Below are 20,777 nucleotides of genomic sequence, written 5' to 3'. Positions count from 1 at the left end.
CCTCACCGCTGAGTCCGTGTCCCAGGGGTGGGTGGCGGAGGGGCTGCAGGGTGATCTCCCACTTTCATGCAGCCAGTGGCCTGTGCTCCCCACTGCCATGCTGGAGACTCTGCATTTATTTATTGACAAATAAAACTTGCAGAATTTTAAAATATTGTGCGCAGAATTTTTAATTTTTTGGCGCAGAATGCCCTCAGGAGTAAATTGTGCATGACTTAATTGATTCTTGTATTCAGAGCCACTAGAACCCACTGTGCTGGGGCTGGGGAGTTATAGGACACAAATGTCCCCATGCATCTCACCACACACACCGGCTGAGCTGTGAATTCAACCTCTGAACAGATAATTCCCCCTCCAGCTCTTCCATTGCTCCTGCTACCGTGATCTAGTATTGTGCAACTAGGGGCCACCCCATCAGAGCCCGCACGCAGAGCTTGTTATTTCACCCTGGACGATGTTACCGATCCCAGCTCTTGAGCAGAAACAGAAGCTGCTACCTGAGATTAGCAGGGGGGGCATCTGGTGCCTGAAACTCAAAGCCATTTGTGCTGCTGGTGAGATGTAGCATCCCCACCTGTAAGCAGCAAGCTTCAAGACTCATTGACTGATTTTGAAAATGCCCACCCCAGGTGGCTTAGCCTAATCTTCTCAAGGAGGATGTTTATGTATATTAATCTGTCACAGCAATAACCACAGGCCCTGCTGTGCCTCCTGGCTGCTTAGATTCCAACCAGGGCGGGTGCTCTGCCCTACCTAGTTCATCAAAGGGGCACGGCACACTTAACAGCCCCAAGAAAAAACAAATTGAGCTGAATTGCCTGGATTCTTCTGGTAAGTTTCGGGTCTTGGCCCGTGGGGTTCCCTCTCGCTGACACAGACCTCTGCTGCTCTGGGAAGTTTAAGAGAGGATATAAAAGAACCAGATCCTAGGCATAAAACTTTACACACACGCACCCCTCCTTTTCCTGCACCCGCAGGCTGCTCTTGTGGAGAGCCGCAGGCACAGTCCCGGTGCAGCATCTGTTGCATTTCTGGTAATGTATTAGCATCTCAGTGCATGGAGCATCAGGGATGCTGTGGGGATCCTGATGCTAAGATCACCCCCAGCGCAATCAGTTAATAGCCAGGGCACTAGAGAGGATGGGGACCTCTCCGGACTGCTGGCCTCAGCTGATTGCCAGGAACCTTGTGGTCCACCAGCATCCATTGCGAGTCCTGGCAAAGGTACAGCAGGATCTATTTGGACTGGAATGTAACCTGCTAAGGGAAACAACGGAAGCCGTGTCGCTCTGGAGATTACAAACCAGAGAGGGAGAAAGCATCTTTCAGTAGGTCAAGGCTCCCCCTAACTACCATCCACAGCCATCTTCTCTCACCTGCCTCATCTCTGATGGGTTTGCTATAACTACCTCATGAGCCATTCCAGCTTTAGCTGACCTCCAGGAGGGGTTCCTAACGCCTATTGCTCTGCGTCCTCCTCCCGGCGTCTGATGGGACATGCAACATTGCTTCTCACTTTTAGGTTTTAGTGAGAATTGCAACCCCATTTACATGCTATTGCATGCTGTTCTTGTCAGCAATGGAAGGCAGTAACCCCTAGTAGTTAGAGCAAGACGCCTGCGCCCAGCTGGCCACTGAATCACTTTGGACCAGTCTTTTAACCTCTCTCTGCCTCTGGTTCCCCATCTGTAAAACGGATCCAACAAACATCATCATCATCATCATCATCATGTACTGTGACAGACCCAGACCACTGGGGTACAGGAGTCTGGTAGAGGGCAAATATACTGGTCACTGGATGAGTAGTTTTCTGTTCCCTGAGTGACCAGAGCAGGGGCTGCACTAGAGGAATCAGGAACCTGCTAGAACCAGTTAAGGCAGGCAGGCTAATTAGGACACCTGGAGCCAATTAAGAAGCTGCTAGAATCAATTAAGGCAGGCTAATCAGGGCACCTGGCTTTTAAAAGGAGCTCACTTCAGTTTGTGGTGCGAGTGTGAGGAGCTGGGAGCAAGAGGCGCAAGGAGCTGAGAGTGAGAGGATGTGCTGCTGGAGGACTGAGGAGCACAAGCGTTATCAGACACCAGGAGGAAGGTCCTGTGGTGAGAATAAGGAAGGTGTTTGGAGGAGGCCATGGGGAAGTAGCCCAGGGAGTTGTAGCTGTCATGCAGCTGTTACAGGAGGCACTCTAGACAGCTGCAGTCCACAGGGCCCTGGGCTGGAACCCGGAGTAGAGGGCGGGCCCGGGTTCCCCCCAAACCTCCCAATTGACCTGGACTGTGGGTTCTTCCAGAGGGGAAGGTCTCTGGGCTGTTCCCCAACCCACATGGTGAATCTCTGAGGCAAGAAAATCCGCCAATAAGCGCAGGACCCACCAAGATAGAGGAACTTTATCACAGTACCTACTTCACAGGGTGTGGCATGACTCAATGAGTCTGAGGCACGCAAAGCTTGTCAGATGCTAATCTAGAGGTCATGTTCATCACAGAGCTGTTACTGCAAGAGCCAGTTTAGAAACACAGGTAAGAGCCAAAGAAGGACCAGCAAGGGTCTCCTCTGCAGGGAGGGCCCAGCATGAAACGAGGCCAGCTTCTCACAGCGGTATCCGGGCTTTCCAGAAGAGAAGCGGTGGGATGCTGTCAGTTTGTTGCCCACCATCATCCTCATTCTCCTTGGGAGTGGAGCTCTGGATGACTAATTCTACATCTCCACTGAGAGTTGTTCTTTCCCTGGCTCACTCCTCCCCATCAAACCTCATCTCCCTGCTCCGAATCGGGTGCCACTTCAGCGTCTCCCCTCCCCGTATTTTTAAATAGATCATCTATGTTTACTACACCGCCCCGCTTGGAGAGGGCCAGAAACGTAGGCGGCACAGAGTTAGCCTTCAAGGTCATTAGACAAGTATGTGAATCCTGAGCCACCGGACACATCCTCCCAATCCAACAACCTGTTTGTGAGCCAACCATTTATCCACCCTACCAGGCCGCACTCCTCGGATCAGTCAGCAAGCTTCCCCCGTTCTACACTCCAGTACCTTTGCGACAGTCATGATTAGAATTAGATCTGTCGCATTGCCATCAGCTGCCCATTCAGTTAGTAGGTCAAAGAGAGCATGATCTTGTTAACCAGGCCCCCTGCCCATGCTAGCCATTACCGCACAGCTTAGCTCTTCTCCAGTTGCTCTCCCATAGCAGATTTTCACCGGGCAGAGAAGCTTATTTAGTGCTGCTGGAATGTTTCAGAGTGACATCACTGGAGTTTAATTGTCCTGTGAATGGACAGAGAGCAATGAAAGCCAGAGAGCTGCAGCCGTGCCAGCTTCCACCCCACCCTCGCCCCCCCAAAGCCCTGCTCTAACATGTTTCAATCCAGCCTGGGAGGGACCCTTTCTGGAGGAGTTCCGAACACACAACTCATTCCTTTTGGTCTTCCTGCCAAGACTGGAGTGAAGGGAGGCAAAGGAGAAGGACGTGGACCTGTGCCACTAGAAGAAAGAACCCCATTAGTTTCACATGAACACCAAACAGTCTATAACAAGTGGGTGACCAGATCACCGGTAAGCCCTTAAGGGAAACATGCAGCCATCCAGGTCTCAATGGCAAACAACTCAGGAGTGCATCATTCATGTGAAAGGTATGTATTGATAGAGCACGGTTTGCAAGGATTCCAGGCAAAATACAACAATGTGAGCAAAGCAACCCGAGCTGGCCTCCTTTCCCTACTCCTCAGAGTACAGCAGAAGTTCCCCCTAGCAAATCTCAGCTTCACTTGGACAAATATGAACGCCTTAGAACACCAGAGGAAGCAGATAGCAGGGGTTCCATCAGAGCAGCCCAGGGCAGGTTTGGCTCAAGTCTCCACTGCAGCGGTGCAGGATGGGAGATGTTACCTAATAGCATAGAACAGGTATGAGACACCTCCTGTGTTGTATATAGTCAGTGTACTGTAACCAGGCAGAGTGAACAGACTCTGAGCTTCATTCCAACTGGGCTCTGCTTTTTACCCACTCAAAACAAACTCGGCAGGATTCCAGTCCTCAAGCCCAGAGGCTGCTCCATAAACTCTGATCACACGTCGCTCCCAGAGGCAGCCGCTAGCCACCTCCAGCTCCGGCGTGCGTGTTACCTGAGTGACAGGCTACAAGATGCATGTTCCCCAGTCTAGCACCTGATGCCGTAGCGTGTGTGGAATGCAATGAGGACCCCGTCTGGGCACACACAAAGAACAAATAGAAGCCTGCACACACCACATGGGAAAATGCAGAACATGATCTCATCCCTATAGCACTGGGATAAATGACAAGAGAATCCAAAGCATGGAGGGCGAGGATGATGAGGATGGACGTGGAGGAGTTTGAATAAGCACTTTTCACATTTTTCGTCCTTAGGTCTCAAAGCGAAGGTAGCATTATCCCCATTTTACAGAGAGGGAAACCAAGACAGAGAAACGTGCAGCAGCATGGCCAAGGTGACAGCAAATCACTAGCAGAGCCAGGAATAGAACCCAAGCCCTCCTCAGCCTGAAGCCCCATCCAAGAACCCGTGTATCGCGGCTGCAAGCTGGCAATCAGCTGACCGGATCCATCGCAGAAGTGGCTGCATTTCATTGGTCAGTGGCGAGAATCAGCAGGCAAGGACCCATCATCATGGCTTTATCGGCAGGAATCAGAGATGCGTATTACTCACACAACAGTTAAGCAAATATTGTCAAGGAAGGGTCAATAGAACCTTTTATTGCACACACGATGGCACGAATAATTATCCTAGGGAAAATTTCAACACAACATTATTCTTCAGCTGTTCCTCTGAGTCTCCTGGGATCTGTAGTTCCAGCCTTTGGTTTTACATATCTGCCAAGATGGAAGCACAGCACCCCTCCCCGCCACGTCATAGGGTCCCTGCATGCAGTACAGGCTCAGAAGGAAAGAGTGCCACTTAGCACATACCAACCGGCTCTTCCGAGAAGGCTAGACATGTTTCTTCGAGGTTCCCTCTGCAGCACTGACCAAGCTGGACTCTGCTTACCTTGGGAGAAGCTGATAAAACAAGAGCCCAAGGGGAGCTAACGTTTGCATTCAAACCCAACTTTTTCTCACACGTCACATTACGCAGTGTCTTATGACTGTCATGCAATGAAAGATCGCATTGTAACACCCAGGCGCGCCAAGTTACAGCTGCTCTGGGAACCTCATATGACTTCCGTGAAGCTCCAATCTCAACCTCAGCGTGGCATTAATAAATACAGCCCATTAATACGTAACACACATGTGAGATCCGCTGTGAGGACTTCTTGGACTGGGCTGCCGCGAAAACAGTCCCCAAACAGGTTACACATCTGGAATACTGAAGTAACAAGATTCCATTATACAACAGCTGGTCAACACCATCAACATTAAGGTCTCAGTCCTGCTAGTGGCCCCATTAGCAAGGATACACCGCACTGTAGCTGATTGCTAACAGCTCCTCTTGAGCACACTCTGTTCTCTTACTCCAGAACTATTTTATGAAGAGGCTATGCATACAAGGGCCAAACTAGCTCCCATTACGTTTTGGAGAGCGAGTTAACTCTGTCTCTTCCGCTGCATGCTGCAGCAGCCTGTCCGCACTCCCAGTTTCTGCTTGCAATGCTTGTCTCAGAGGAGTTGAAATCTTTCAGAGGGCCGGGGGATGGAGGGTAACAACCAGCTGTTGAGGTCATGGGCCATCACTGCGAATGGGCAAGTCCCACAGAGAAGACATGTTTTGCAGTATCCCATGGTTACGTACTGTCTAATGGTCAAAGCAGAGCACTGGAGTCAGAACTCCTGGGTCCTATTCCTGGCTCTACACAGACTCACTTTGTGCCCTTGGGCCGCCCGCTGAGGGAAACTGAGGCACTCTAGCCCCCCAAGTGTTGTTCTCCTTAATGTTAATGCTGCTCCAGTTACTAACCCTCTGCAAGTGCCCAGCCTCAGTGGGAATTGGGGGTCAGGGTACAGGTGCTGCTGCTGCAAGCAAAATGTGGCCTGGCATATTTATTGGCTAGACGGATACAGCTAGACGAGTGAAGAAAATAAATCAGCTTAGCATAATGGATTTACAGCCTGAAATCCAGCTCGGCCCTAATCAGTGCCCCCATCTCTACCCAGTACCAGCCATGCTCGCTTGGCAAGCAGAAAGGAGCAGCTCCCTTAGAACCACCACTCATCTGTTCTGCTCCAGCAGAGGTCACCAGTGCTCTCACACACACACACACACACACACACACACGCCAGCGCATGGGAGTGCAGACCACACTGTCTCGGGCATGCTCTAAAGCATGAATTAAAGTTGCTGTGAAGAGAGAAATCTCCTACTTGTGCATTTCCAGTTCAGGCATTGCAAGTGCAAAACTGGGGTCCTCTCTGTCTCTAGAGGAGGTTGCAATGTTAAGAAATGCATGGAAGCTCTCTGAAGAGATTTTTAACTCATTCCATCACACATTACTGTAGCTGCTAAACCAGTGGCTCTCAACCTTTCCAGATGACTATACCCCTTTCAGGAGTCTGATTTGTCTCGTGTACCCCCAAGTTTCACCTCCCTTAAAAACTGCTTGCCTACAAAATCAGACTTAAAAATACAAAAGTTTCACAGCACACTGTTACTGAAAAATCAGACTCTCTCATTTTTGCCATATAATTATAAAATAAATCGTCTGGAATATAAATATTGTACGTACATTTCAGTGTATAGTATATAGAGCAGTACAAACAAGTCATTGTCTGTATGACATTTTAGTTTGTACTGACTTCACTAGTGCTTTTTACGTAGCCTGTTGTAAAACTAGGCAAATCTCTAGATGAGTTGATGTACCCCCGGAAGACCTGTGTGCATACGCCTAGTTGCGAACCACTGTTCTAAAGCCTTTGCATTCATGCATTTCTAGAGGAGAAGTGAAAAAGGAAATGCAAAAACATGCATTAGCAAGAAAAATATGTAGGCATTCTCCAGAGAATACAACACAAACGTAAAGGCAGGTTAACGTTGGCACGCTTTACTCTGCATTAATTCTGGTTAATTTCAGATCATCACTTGACTAAAATAAATTTGCCTTTTCAAAGGAAAAAGCCCTTCTGTTTGCTGTGGGCTGCGGAAGCGGTTCTTAGAACTAAATTACAAGGCCAGTATTTTTAGACAGAAATAAGTAGAAATTCCAGACTGCACCTGACATATAAGTTGTGTTAATGCTACTGAAACGTCTGTGGTGTCAAGAGAAACTTGTTTAGGGAGCGTCCCCTTCAAAAACAGGCTAAAGTAACACATGGTGCCCAGCACCCCATGGGCAGACACTGAGCCTCTTGCATTGAAGATCACAGAGGCCCTGCCTAGAGGGCTGGCTGACCTTTGCCTTGCTCCAAAGCACACACATTATACATACAGCAGATAGGCTGGGAGTCTCCAACCCCCATGGGTAACCACCTGTGATAAATGAAGGAAGGGGAGTAGCTCCCTTTTATGGACACCCAGCCAGCTAGCTATAAAATCCCTGTTAGTAGCTGTTCTCTACTTGCTTTACCGGTAAAGGGTTAAAAAGTCCATAGATAAAAGGAAGGGACTGGGCACCTGACCAAAAGAGCCAATGGGAGGGCTAGAACTTTTTAAAATTGGGGGAAAACTTCCCCTTTGACTGCATGTCTGTCGTTATCCCGGAGAGCAGGGACAGGGCTTGAGCTATGCTGTAAAAGCTTGGGCCAGGTATGAAAATCATCAGATCCTACCTAGAAACTACTCATTTGAAACCCCAGATATGTAAGTAGATCAGGAAATGTCTAGGAAGACACAATTAGGTTTCTCTCTTTTATTTCTTTATGGCTTGTGGACTCTTCTGTGCTAACCCCAGGCGCTTTTGTTTTGTTTGTAACCTTTAAGCTGGACCTCAAGAAGCTATCTTGATGCTTAATCCTTGTAATTATTTTTTTTAAACCTAGCAAAAGGCCTAAGTTCCAGATGTATTTTCTTTCTTTTTGTTTTTAATAAATTTTACCTTTTTTAAGAACAGAATTGGATTTGTGTGTCCCTAAGAGGTTTGTGCACATGTTGTTTAATTAGCTGGTGGCAACAGCTGATTTCTTTTGTTTTCTTTCTCAGCTCTTCCCCCGGGGGGGGGGGGTGAAAGGGCTTCAGGGAACCCCACAGGAAGGAATTCCCAAGTGTGCCTTCCAGGGGTATCAAAGGGGTTTTTGCACTTGGGTGGTGGCAGCATCTACCTATCCAAGGTCAGAGAAAAGCTGTAACCTTGGAAATTGAATACAAGCCTGCAGTGGCCAGTATTAATTTTTAGAATCCTTGTGGGCCCTCACCTTCTGCACTCAAAGTGCCAGAGTGGGGAATCAGCCTTGACATGGTGGCAGAGAGGTGGGATCATTTTGAATCAGAAGCACAGAGCTCAGGATTATAAAAGGACACATTTTTCCTTTGGGCAGCCTGCAAAGCCAGGGAGGGTGTGTTTTTTTTCTTTCTTTCTTTTCTTTTCTGCCTGAGGGGGAACAGGCATGCAAAAGGTTCAGTCTGCCAAGCCAGGGAGTCCAACAAGCAGTTTATTTTTTTCCCTAGCTTCGTGGCAACGAAATAGCTAGGATAGAGTAGGGCAGCCCTGTGCATGAGGTTGCGGTTGGGCACCGAAACCCTAGAGCAACCAGTCTTCCCAAAGCAGCACGCCATGGAAAAGACAGACCCAGATCAAGCCCAGACATCCAGCTCCATGACAGAAATGCAGAGAGGGGATGGGGTACAGGAGATTTCCCAGGAGGGAAGGGTCAGCCCTCTCCAATCCAGGATCCAGATGCCAGGATGGAGGGATGCCCTTAACCCAGGCCAAGTTCTAACTGCGGAAGAAAGGAATTTCTTCCTAGAGATGAAGCGCTGGGAGGCGGAAGCGAAGGCGAAATGCTTAGAGATGAAGTGCTTGGAGGCGGAAGCGGAGGAGAGGAGAGAGGGGAAGCGCTTGGAGGTGGAAAAGGCTAAGCTGGATCAATCAGGTAGCCCTAACAGTCCCTCTCCAGGTACCGCTCCCCATTCCAAGAAATTCCCCACATACAAGGTAGGCGATGATACAGAGGCCTTCTTAGAAAATTTTGAAAGAGCCTGCCTTGGGTACAACCTCCCTCCAGACCAGTATACAGTGGAGCTGAGGCCACAACTCTGGACCCTTAGCAGAGGTGGCAGCTGAAATGCCTAAAGAACACATGAACAAGTATGAACTTTTTAAACAAAAGGCCAAAATTAGGATGGGGCTAACTCCCGAGCATGCCCGTCGGCAGTTCAGAGCCCTAAGGTGGAAACCAGACATGGCATTTTCCTGACACGCCTACCACATTGTAAAAAATTGGGATGCCTGGATATCAGGAGCAAATGTTAAGGCTCTGGAAGATCTGTCTCTCCTCATACAAATGGAGCAGTTCTTAGAGGGTGTTCCTGAGGGAATAGAAAGGTACATCCTAGATGGGAAGCCCAAAACTGTGATCCAGGCAGAGAAGAAGAAAGCTAGTAGCAGTTGGTGCGAATACCAAAAGGGGCAACCAAATACTCAACGCTTTCAGTACAGCAGCTGCATTATAACCAGATACACTCAGCACTCCTCTAACGGCAGCATGACGGGTGCGTTCTGCCCCAGAGCAAGTGCTTTGTACCAGGCAGCCGAGGGGCTAAATCCTGGATGTTGTTACATGACCTCACAGTCTGTTCCTTAGCCACTCCCAGGCCCTGGAATAACGATGCAGGTGGAGCTCTGGAAGCAGAACCACAGTCATTTATCCCTGGCAGAGGGCACAACGGCACCTGCCCTCCTGCTGCTGGCGTGGCTGTACAGCAGTTTCTACCCCATCCCTGTAGGATGCATCTCCCTAACGTGGACTTCCTTGCAGAGTAGCTTCCTGAGACAAGGATCTCCCCTCCCCCCAATCTGGGAGGAGCCACGCTTATTAGGGGCTGCCTATGCAGGGTGCCAACAGCCACCAAGCCAGCGCAGTAACTCTGTTGCACAGGGTCACCTGGCTGAAGAGAGGAGTTTGGTGGGGGGGGGAGGGGTTTCGAGTCTGCAATGTCTAAGAGGAGCTCCCCTCGCCCAGCCCCAGCTGAAAGGAGCTGGCAGGCAGGCTGGGGGATGTAGATTTAGTGGGGGTGTTGATTTAGTGGGTGTTGGTCCTGCTTTGAGCGGGGGAGGGGTTGGACTAGATGACCTCCTGAGGTGTCTTCCAACCCTGATATTCTATGATTCTATGTAACATTACAGAATCCAGGCTGAGCTAGCAGAGAGGGGCGGGGTTTTTTTGGGGGGGGGGGGGGGGGGGGGGGGTTTTTGTGGGGGGGGGGGGGGGGGAAGGGGGGTATTTTATTTTATTTTATTTCTGATGTTTGTTCAGCTGCTTAAGAACTATATTTGTACAGCTGCTGCAGGAGAGAAGGGGGGTGGGAATTAAAGCATGAAGTTTGAATGAATTTCTCTCTCCCACAGCCTAAGTGGAGAAAAAATAGAAACATTCAACGCTGGAAAAGAGAGGAGAGACTTGGTTCAATATTTAAAGAGCTCAGAGACACTCCAGAAGGAGTTTTCAGTTTCAGCCCCTCAGGTTTGAGAGCTGGGATCTGTGGGGGAGGCGATTTCACAAGTACAAGCTTCAACAGCTATTGTTAAACAGTCGGGAATGGTTTTTAAATAGTCATGGATTCCAAGGCCAGCAGGGACCATGGTGATCATCTGTCCCACCTCCTGTATGACACAGGCCAGAGAACGGCCCCCAAATAATTCCTAGAGCAGAGCTTCTGGCCAGACCTCCAATCTGGATTTTAAAATGGCCAGTGATGGAGAACAGACATAGTGACACATTCATCTACAAGGGAACAATGAGGCTAGTGGCAAGGTACAAGAGTGCAGGCAATTTGTTAGGGCCTCCCCCAACGGGGGGGTGGGGGGTCATTTATAACAGGACACAATGGGATGCAATGGGATGGAACAGGCAGGATCCGTCTGACCTGGAGTCAATACTGCACAGCCGGATTAACGCACATGAATCACAGAATATCAGGGTTGGAAGGGACCTCAGGAGGTCATCTAGTCCAACCCCCTGCTCAAAGCAGGACCAATCCCCAGACAGATTTTTACCCCAGTTCCCTAAATGGCCCCCTCAAGCATTGAACTCACAACCCTGGGTTTACTAGGCCAATGCTCAAACCACTGAGCTATCCCGCCCCGCCCCGCAGAGCTCCGTGGAAGGGAGGGGGCAGGACGGGACTAGCAGGGATGTGGCAGGTCAAGACTGCAGGGCATCGGCAGAGCTGCGGGGGAGCTCGTGACAGGATTCAGAGCTGTACCAAAGAGCAGGGGACTGGGACAGCAGAGGGGACTGTGGGTGAGAAGTGACGAACTATGGCAGAGCTGTGTGGGAACCAGTCACTCTCCCCCTGATGTTATCTTCTCCATCGCTCCTTTCTTTACATTCCTTTACCCTTCCTGACCAAACCTAGCCTCAAAACCTCCGGAGAGTTTGGCCGCCCTCCCTTCGAACCTCTCCTCCTGGTATCTTTGGTACTGAGTCATCAGCAAGGCCGTGCCCAGCATTCCAGGGTGCGGGCTTGACACAGATACGGATTGATCTGGAGCTCATCAGTGCCAGCTGCAAAAGGGCAGCCAAGGAGGCAGAGAGAGTTTAGAACTCCGGCAGGTTTGCTCCTTTGCCAAGGAGAAAGCCACACGCAACGACCAACCTTCCCCATGGGAGAGCGAGGCCCAGATCCTCAAAGGTTTTCAGGTACCTAACTCCCATTGGAGCTGGGCACTTAAATACCTTTGAGGATCTGGGCCTTAGTCTCCAGAGGTAGAGAGATGTTAACCCCACCCTTTATACTTGGTCTGATTACGAAGGAAATATGCCGGCTCTTCGGTAACAGGTTTTCAACTGGACTCTTCTTTTAGTTGGAGGCTGTTGCATATCGGAATTACCTGCAGGGCGGGTTCCTGGGATTGGACACGCAGGAAAGAGATTTGCATAGCAGATCCCCAAACAAAAATAGGCTCATTGGGTGCCCAAACAGCAAACTCCTGGATCCTGCGGGAGGATCAGGGATGGACGGAGCCATCAGGGACCGGCATTACACACACGCTGTTTGCCCCAAGGAGGGGCTTGCAGTAGCCTCAGGAAGGAAGGTCTGTGGCTGAGGCTTTGAACTGGGTTGGGTTCACAGCCCAGCCAGACACTCCTTGTGAAACCTTGAGGGAGCCACAGAAGGCCACGTTCCCAGGTGCTCAGCACCTGCAGTTGGGGCCAGGTTTTCAGAAGTGTTCAGCACCCATCAGCTCTTTTGAAGAGACATCTCTTAATCGGTGTGACGGAGCTGTAAAACCGGGATAACAAGCCTGTCCTACTTCACTGGGTTGTTGGAAACAATCACACACAGTAAGGAGCGCAGCGTGCAAATACCAAAGTGACAGAAGCCACATAAGATCCCCACAGGGGTTGGGAGGAGACCAGAGACCTGCATAACTTTGTTTTTTCCCTTGGGGGGAAAAAATTAGTTTGCTCAAAGCAAAAAAAAAAAAAAAAAAAAGGTGGGGGGGAGGGCAAATTTTATAGGTCAGAACCAAAACTGACCCAGTGAAATGTGTTTATGATCAACCATACAAGACAGTCGAAAGGTTACAGCACACACCTAAAGAAAAATTTCCACTCACTTTTTGGTTTGTTAGACTTTGTTGGAATTTTCCATAGCACAATGAAGAAGGGGAGTTCTTGTCAGCGTAATCGGACAGCCCCGCCACCATTTCCACCACAGCTTTAGCGTGCTAGGGAGCAGGAACAGTTGTGAGTGGGTGTGAAACTGATGTTACAAAAAAACCACATCTGCACCCTATAGGAAAAGAATAATATACATAAAACCGAAATGTGGTGCCAACACAAATCCCACAGCTGACACCTGGAAACTTGAACTACTTATCTCAGACTTGGTAAGCTCGCTTCTTATCTACAAGGACAACCCAAAACAAATAGACGGGAAGGTGGATCAATTCTACAGACATTCAACCTTGAGGTCCAGACTGGATCGCCTCTCATCCCACAGCCTGGTCTTTGTACAGAGATGACAAATCTAAACATACACACACCTCAGCATGGGACATAAGCTTCTGAACAGGCCTAGAACATCCTGAACTCTCCGAGAATCTACCATATTGTTTCCACCCGCACAAAGATACTTTACACTGCCATACCCTTTGGGTAGGTCAACAGCTGGAGTGGGGGCTGTGATTCCCAGCCCCAAATGTAATGCCCTTCCTTCCTCCCCAATTCTGAAATATTTCTGTATAAACATTGCATAGCACTCTAAGTTTATGCACCGCTAAGCTGCGGTGTGAACTACGTTGCTCAGCTGTGGTGCTAGCTATAAATAGAACAGATGTATCTTTCTTGCCCTGAAGTGCTTTAGGTTGTCTGGAAAAAGAAATAAAAAGAGATGATACAAAAAGCACACATTCCGGAATTTTTACTATCCAAAAGGTTTTGTTCATCTGAGTTCATTTTGCTGCGTAGATGCAGTTTCACCAGTTTTATACCCCTGCATTTAGCATTCCTGCAGAGCGTGAAAAAGGAATCACTCGGGCCTTGCCCAGGGGACTGGCACACTAAGACAACTGCAACACTCCTCAAAGCTGGAAGGTGTCCCACACTTGCCTGCCAGACAACTATCACATTCCCTTCACTCCGTCAGACCAAGCCCACTTCCTGATTTTCCCCCAGCACCGGGCAAGGTCTTCAGGTTTGTTAAGCCAACAGAATTACACCAATTTACATCAGCTGGCACCTGGATTCCAAGCCATGTTTGCACAAAGCTCAGCACAGGCAGAAAGTTTGAATTTCACATTGTTTAGAGAGATTTTAGGCTTTGCGCAACAGATGGTCAATTTCACGTCTTCCAGGAAATCTGCAGCCACTGCGGACAGCACTGTGAATGCAGCCTCCCCCTTGCAGATCCTACAAGGGGAAAGGCAATCGGAGCTCTATGTTTTCAATAACGCAGATCCTGGGAATAATCCACTCCCACCAGGGAGTGAAGGGCCAGACTTTGTAGTCACCCCAGCAATGCAAAAAAAATCCTTAAGCCCTAATTGGTGAAAATGGTTTAAAAGGAAAATAAAGTTACTGTTTCTGGAGCCTCGTTTATTTCCATTTTACTAGACAACATTGGGACAGTGTCTTTACTAGCAGCAGCATGTAATGAAGTCATTATACCCATAAATCAAGAAACAAAGAGCTCACAGGAGGGTTCTGGATTTTTTTTTTAGTTAATATAAGCAATTCTATAAAAGTGTCCTCCTAAATACACCGGAATCTTTGTTGTAAACAAAAAAGATAACAATAATACACATTAGGCGGCTGTTAATTAGCCAATGCAGCTGTTTGCATGGCCTTGCTTCCCGACCAGCTTAGTCTGTAGCAAGTTATCAGCCAGGTTGGAATAGGAGCATCCAGTGGTTTGCAGTAGGGAGATGATGAGGGATTGTTTGCAGTTTGGAGGGAAATGCAGCCAATGTCCTGATCCCACTGGTCTTACCACTCAGCCATGGGCACGTTCCACATTCAGAAACAGGCTGTGTCTAAAACACCCTCCCTAAAAGCCTGGCTTACGAAGCTGGGTCTTATCCACAGTTTGTGCATGGAGAAACCGAGGCACAGAGAAATGGAGACTTGCTCAGGGTCACCCCTCTCCTCTGCCAAGTTCCAGGGGGCAGGGAGGTGAGTAGAAGCATGGGCGCTGGGCAGCCTGCAACCTCTACTCTCGCAGGACTCCTTCCACTCACTGACCCTCGACTCCATGCCAGGGGAAGCGCTGGCTCAAGGACTAGTACAGATGGGGAGAACTCCTTGGGAAGCCAGGAGGGGAAAAGGGCAAGCTAGCAACATGACACACCTGTGGGAGTTCAGCCTTGGGGGCACTAGCACTCAGCCAACTTGCTGTCAATTTCACCTGCTCTGCTGGAGGGCAGCTGCTCAGCAGGGACTGGCTAAAATGAAGACAACACACCACTGGGCTGGACCCTGAAAGCCATGACACTGCAGCTTGTAGGGCACACAATCCCGAGCCACAGCTTCTCTGGGTTATCCTATTTCCTACTGTTGGCCCTTCTGACACCAGGGTCTGTTCCCTGTGCTGAGCAATACAAGGCCACAGTCACCTACCTGGAAAAGAAATCAGTAGTGTGGAATCTGGACTTATTCTAAGTGTAGCTTGTCTTATTTACACCCATCCAACAGCCCTGGAAGGAGATGGTCAAACAGCATGCAGGGCAATCCCTTCTACCGGGAATCACAGCCTAGCACCAATGCCTTGTTCCCAGGAAGCAGCTCTGCCCCAAGAATTTACTCCACTTACATCCTAAGACAGAGCGCAAACTCTCCTGCAGCTGACAGCTCTTTCCATGCAGAAACGTATAGAACTAAACAAAGCAGGTCCTCGCAGGGATGAACATTTGCTCACATGCTAAGGCCTGGTCTACGCTGGGGGGGGGGGGGGGGGAAGAGGGGGAAATCGATCTAAGTTACACAATTTCAGCTATGTGAATAATGTAGCTGAAGTCGACGTACTTAGATCCACTTACCACGGTGAGTCGACTGCTGCCGCTACCCCGTCGACTCCGCCTGCGCCTCTCGCCGAGCTGGGGTACAGCAGTCGACGGGAGAGCGCTCGGGGATCGATTTATCACGTCTAGACAGGGACTGGCTCCACCTCCCATTTGAAACCCAGCTTCTGCCCTCTCCTTAAACTTACAGGTGCCTCCAGGAGCAGCATACAAAGGGAGGAGTGAGGGAAACAAAACACAATCATGCAGAAAGCACAGGGGACTGACGGACGCACAAACACACAGGCGTGCGCACACATACACAAGAACTGTTGATGGAGAGCCAAAGTCCACTAAGCAATGCCAACCCTGAGGCAAGCCAGCAACAAGGTGGGCATAGACCATTTCCCCGCAGTACCACCCATTCCTACAAAGACTTTGGCTCCAACCAGCCAGATACACCAACACCTGCAGAAAACTCCCAAGAAGAAGAAAATTCAGCAAGCCAAAGATACAATGCAACTGGATTCCCCAGCAGGGGCATGCCCTTTATACACCTCACTTCCGGCTGTTTCTTCTGACGATCCTTCCGTCCCTGCACACGGGACTCCAGAGATCAATCACACCTCGCTCAGAACGGAGCATCTCAACGTTGCCCAGCTACTTCACGACCCAGCACGACGACGCCAGGTGGAGTCTGCCGCAAGATCGCCCGATTCCTCTGGCAGAGTGGGCCCGGCACAGCTAGCGATCTCACGTCTGCGTTGGCATCCACTCATATCAGCACCACACAAACGCCCAAGGCACAGCCTTAACATTACAGGGTGTGGGGGGGAAGCTATTTGGGGCTTAAGCTGAAACTGCCCCCACGGAGCCCAAACCAGGCTGCCAATGGATGGCAGCCCCACACAGACCTGTCTTTGTGGCGCCCACTATGACCCTATTCCCAGCACACCACTGACAGCGGAGCTTGCTCATGGCCACCCTACTCTGCCCCTGCCCCATGGGAATTCTCCCCTGGCCTGACGCAGCCTTTGATGGGCTGCAGAGGGAAGGAGCCAGAGCCTGGATTTTAGATAGACACAGACAGAGAGGCCGGCTGCAAAGCCTATCCGCAGGGCTACGGAGCACTACATGAAATAAGAGAATACTGAATATCTACCTGCCAGGCGTTACCAGCCTAGGAATAATTGCACTGCAGTGACTCTTGCTTTCATTAAGAGCAGAGCATTCATCTTGTGCACGGGGCACATCCCAGCCATCAAAGTCCCCATTTCCCACCCTTCACTTGGTACCATTGCTCATTTCAGACACAACCCACCCACAGAGCAGAGGGCACCTTCTCCTGTTATCTTCTATCCATTCCAGCCTCCCCCTGCCTGATCGGTCGCTCCAAATCCCCTCTCACATGTGCCGTATAAGCACCAGGCAGCCAGCGGCTGTGTTCAGCGAGGCAAGGCTTAATGAAAATCAGGTATGTTTTCTTAGGGAAAGATCGATGCAGTCTCCTTCCCCAGCCAGTCTCAGAGCACACGCACCCCACCCCAGCCCTGCACTGAGCACCCTTACAGATTGCCCGGGACAGCTACTTCAAAAAAGGGGACGATCCTGGGAAAACCTGGACAGGTGGCACCGCACTCCCCAGCTGGGTCACTGCTGCTGCCCTATATACCCATCTTGCCAAAATCTAACGTCCCACCAGCAAGGGGTTAAGTGCGGCAGACGGAGGGAGGGCCCCACTACTCCACTCTCCAGCGGGAAAGGATTCAAGTTGACTCACTTGTTACACAACCCTGAGCAGGAGAAGCTGGGAACATCTGGAGCGGCAAGAGCCGCAGGTTTGAAGCCCACGAGGCGCTCCCCTGCGCATTTCTGAGGCCTCTCTGGGAATCCCAGCGGAAGGGCAGTTCGGTGAGCTGGAGCCAGCACACCTGGCTGTCCCTGGCTCGCTGCAGGGCAGGAGGAGGGGAATGCAGCCTCAGGCTGCTGGCCAGAGACACCAAGAATCCTGGACGGGGGAAAAGGGCTCTAAGAAAGAGGGCGACGGCCTGGCAGTGAGTGAAGGGCCACCTGCTTGCAACCCCGCTGAATGCAGAACCCCGCTGCTAACACAGCAGGCAACAGCTCAGTCAGTCTGCTGCCCAATGCACCGCCGCCAGCCCCTCCTACCCTGCCCCCGTTTACCATAGCCACCGTGCCAGCTCTTTGGGGCAGGGCCGTCTTTCGTTCCCCGAGTCCAGCGCCTAGCGCAATGGGAGGCTACCCTGACTGGGGCCTCCAGGCACAACTGGAAGTAACCCATAGCCCATACCATGGCCTCCTAGCTCTCTGTTCAGCTGCCTCCGTAGGAAAGGCCAGCACCCGAAGGGTTAAGAGAAAAACAGCCTGGGCTTCTCTTGCTGAAAAGTTCTCCTACATTTCTGAGAGCCACAGAAGGGGGAGCCCTGAGGGCGGCTCATGCAGAAATCAGGGGATACGGAATCACCATTAATCCCTGTAAGCACAGGAGCACAGACAGTGAGATAGTAGAGCCAGGCAGGAAGTGAAATGGGAGTCTAGCAGGCAGAGGGATTCCCTCCCGACCCTCCCAGGCCCAGAGCTGCCAGGGTTAGAAGATCAACCAGCTCTGAGCGAGGCCACCTACCCCAGCCGAGACAGACGGGTCCCTCGCTTGTTTGCCGGGTGGCGCTGGGAGACAGGATTCTGGTGTGGAAATGAAGCATTATTCAAAGTCTCCCATCAGGGAAGGAACTCAGGTGACCTTTCCCCTCCCTGACACCTACAAGAGTCCAGCACTGATCTGGAGCCCGCCCGCCTTGCCCAGACTGATGACTGGTCAGCACGAGTGGTCTCACTCCCACGGGTAATGGACAAGCGCCCATATCAAAGACCCCCACAGCCGGCCCCTCAATGGCCATCTCGGCAGAGACTCCCCTCTCGCTGCTAGAGCGCTCCCCATCCGCCAGCGGGGTGGAGTCCCAGGGGCAGAAATCGCTGCCATCCGTGCTGCACCCATTCCACGCACAAAGCTCTTCTGCTGCCAAGCTGCCACGCGCTCTCCTCCTCCTTCCCTTCCGCCCCAGGGCCACGCCGCTCGGAGCACCACAGCCTCCCTGGGAGGCAGGCGAGCGTCCCGCCCAGTGGGTCAGTGGCACAACGGGAACAGAACCCAGGGGGTCTGACTCCTCGTCACTGCCCGCAACCACCAGAACCTGCTCCAGGGGTCTGCAGCGATGGAACACGAGCACAGTTCGGTGGTCCGGAGGCTAGCGCTTCCTACTGCACACGGGCTCCCGGGCCATCCCCAGCAGTCACATGGCACCACAGTCAGTCCAGTCATCCCCACTAGCTTCATTTGCTGGCATAGGCACTTCCCACTGGCCCTCCAACACCTCTCTCCCCCTATGCCTGTTCCTGTGCCCAGGGCTGTCCTCCCCGCCCCCCGCACTTGACTGCTGCATATGGCATGTGGGACCTAGCATACAGAATCATCAGGCTGCGATCACCATGGGAGATCCCACAGGCCCAGCCGGTTCCCACCTTGTACAGGGCACCAAAAGCAACCAGACTGCTCTGAGGGTTGTGGATTCCTGCTGGCGCCTGAGACCAATGCGATCGGCTCCACCTCACTGTGAGAGCTCGGGAAGGTTGCCACATGGAGGGCAGGGCGGGAGCCTCCGTGCAGTGCTGATGGGTGTTAGCTCGGTGTGGGCTGGTGGGGCGAAGGTGCAGAATTTCTCTGGCCGTCCACCCCAGCTGCAACCCCCTCCACGCTCTTCCCGCAGTCTGAACTGGCTTCGCTCACCCTTACCCAGCAGCCTGAGCGGCTGCTGCCGCAGGGATTTCCAATCCAAAGAAACTGTCACCGTCTCACTCCTAATTCCTGCCATCTGTTGACTGGCTCAGATGCAGAATTCGGTCTTTGTTCCCACTGTGGCTTCCCAGGAGCTGGGCTGCACTGGGCAGCCGGTTCCCTGAGCTCAGCAGATTAGTGCGTGTGGTTAATATCACATGCCACAGGCAGGGGAGGACTAAGACCCTGGATCAGCTGATAGCAGGGGCCCCAAGCAAATGTGTTTCCAGCAGCAGCTTCTGCATGGAGGGCTCTCTCGCAGCTCCGTTCTGGTACATAAGCAGAGAGGGGTATGAGTCACAGAGGGCTGCCCTGTGACTAACTCTGTTCTTCCACTGTGAGCATTAGCTGCCCTGTCCAGTACAGCATCTCTCCCACTTGTAGGGATCAGGGTTGCCACCAGGCGGTCGTGACTTGACTAGGCAGTGGAGAGGGCACCGGATGGGGAGTAAGGAGATATATGTTCTATCCCTGCTCTGCCATCGACCTGCTGTGCGACTGCCTCTCTCTCCCACCCTTTCTCAGTGGAAGGGGCATGTCAAAGAGCTACCTTAACCCCTGCTCTGAGAGTTACCACAGATAATGCACAGGCGAGGGGAAGTGGCCCTAGGACACTGGACATGGTTTGGTGACCAGATGTTACATACAACTGTATGTTGCCCTCTCAAGGTATCACTTCCGGTTTGTTCACCATCCTCCAATGTACCCATTCATGAAAGCAGGACTCCCAGGGAGTCTGCACACCTGCAAGGACCAGGCAGAAGTTACTAGAATGATCGGAAGAGCCAAACGTTGACCTCTCGTTTTCCCCAGGTTTCTATGTGTAGCGATGCACGTCCTCCAAGAGACCCACAAAAACGCTTCCAGGATCTTTTCCAGAGTCAGCCCTTACGCGCGAGCCTACGAACAGCAGCACTAGCGCCCCCAGTCCCAACCACCTCACGAATGACTCAAAGCCGACGAGCTGTAGGCGCTGCCCAAGCCACATGTGGTCCTACAAACAACCCGGGATGGGCGAGGGGATAAATGGCAGCACAGAAACACTTCACCTTCAGAGATCAACGACTCATTAAAAGTGGGGACAAAAACCATCTCTAAAGAGAGATCCCTTGCCGCTGGGGCTCTGCACTCCCAGAGTCCATGCCCCGTTGGGAGCAAGCTTCCTAGCGAGCAAGAGGGGGCCAGCATCTGCCATTCGTGGGTTAACGTTTACAGATGCAGGAGGCCATGCGCCATTGACCACAAGCCAGCGGAAGCGCCACAGCAGCACAGCTCAGCCTGTACTAGTGGGTTTCTCACCAGGAGTCTTGGAACAGGCAACATCAAAGCGATAACAAAGGCTACTTGAGTCAAACAATATTT

The 20,777-nt window shown here is 51.3% G+C and overlaps 1 protein-coding gene across 2 annotated transcripts in view; it reads right to left on the bottom strand.

The window, feature by feature from the left end:
• ST3GAL4 (ST3 beta-galactoside alpha-2,3-sialyltransferase 4) overlaps positions 1–19,149 on the bottom strand; it is an 89,636-nt gene extending 70,487 nt beyond the window's left edge. For both annotated transcript variants that reach the window (XM_026657946.2, XM_026657947.2), the window contains exon 1: positions 19,103–19,149. The gene's annotated coding sequence lies outside the window, so the exon portion shown is untranslated. The remainder of the gene's footprint in view (positions 1–19,102) is intronic.
• Positions 19,150–20,777: the final 1,628 nt, after the last annotated feature.

Source organism: Terrapene carolina, unplaced genomic scaffold (genome assembly GCF_002925995.2).
Source record: "Terrapene carolina triunguis isolate 2854851 unplaced genomic scaffold, T_m_triunguis-2.0 Scaffold374, whole genome shotgun sequence".
NCBI classification, from domain to species: domain Eukaryota; kingdom Metazoa; phylum Chordata; order Testudines; family Emydidae; genus Terrapene; species Terrapene triunguis.
The sequence above is the reverse complement of the archived record's forward strand: the minus strand, read 5'-3'. Positions and strand labels throughout refer to the sequence as shown.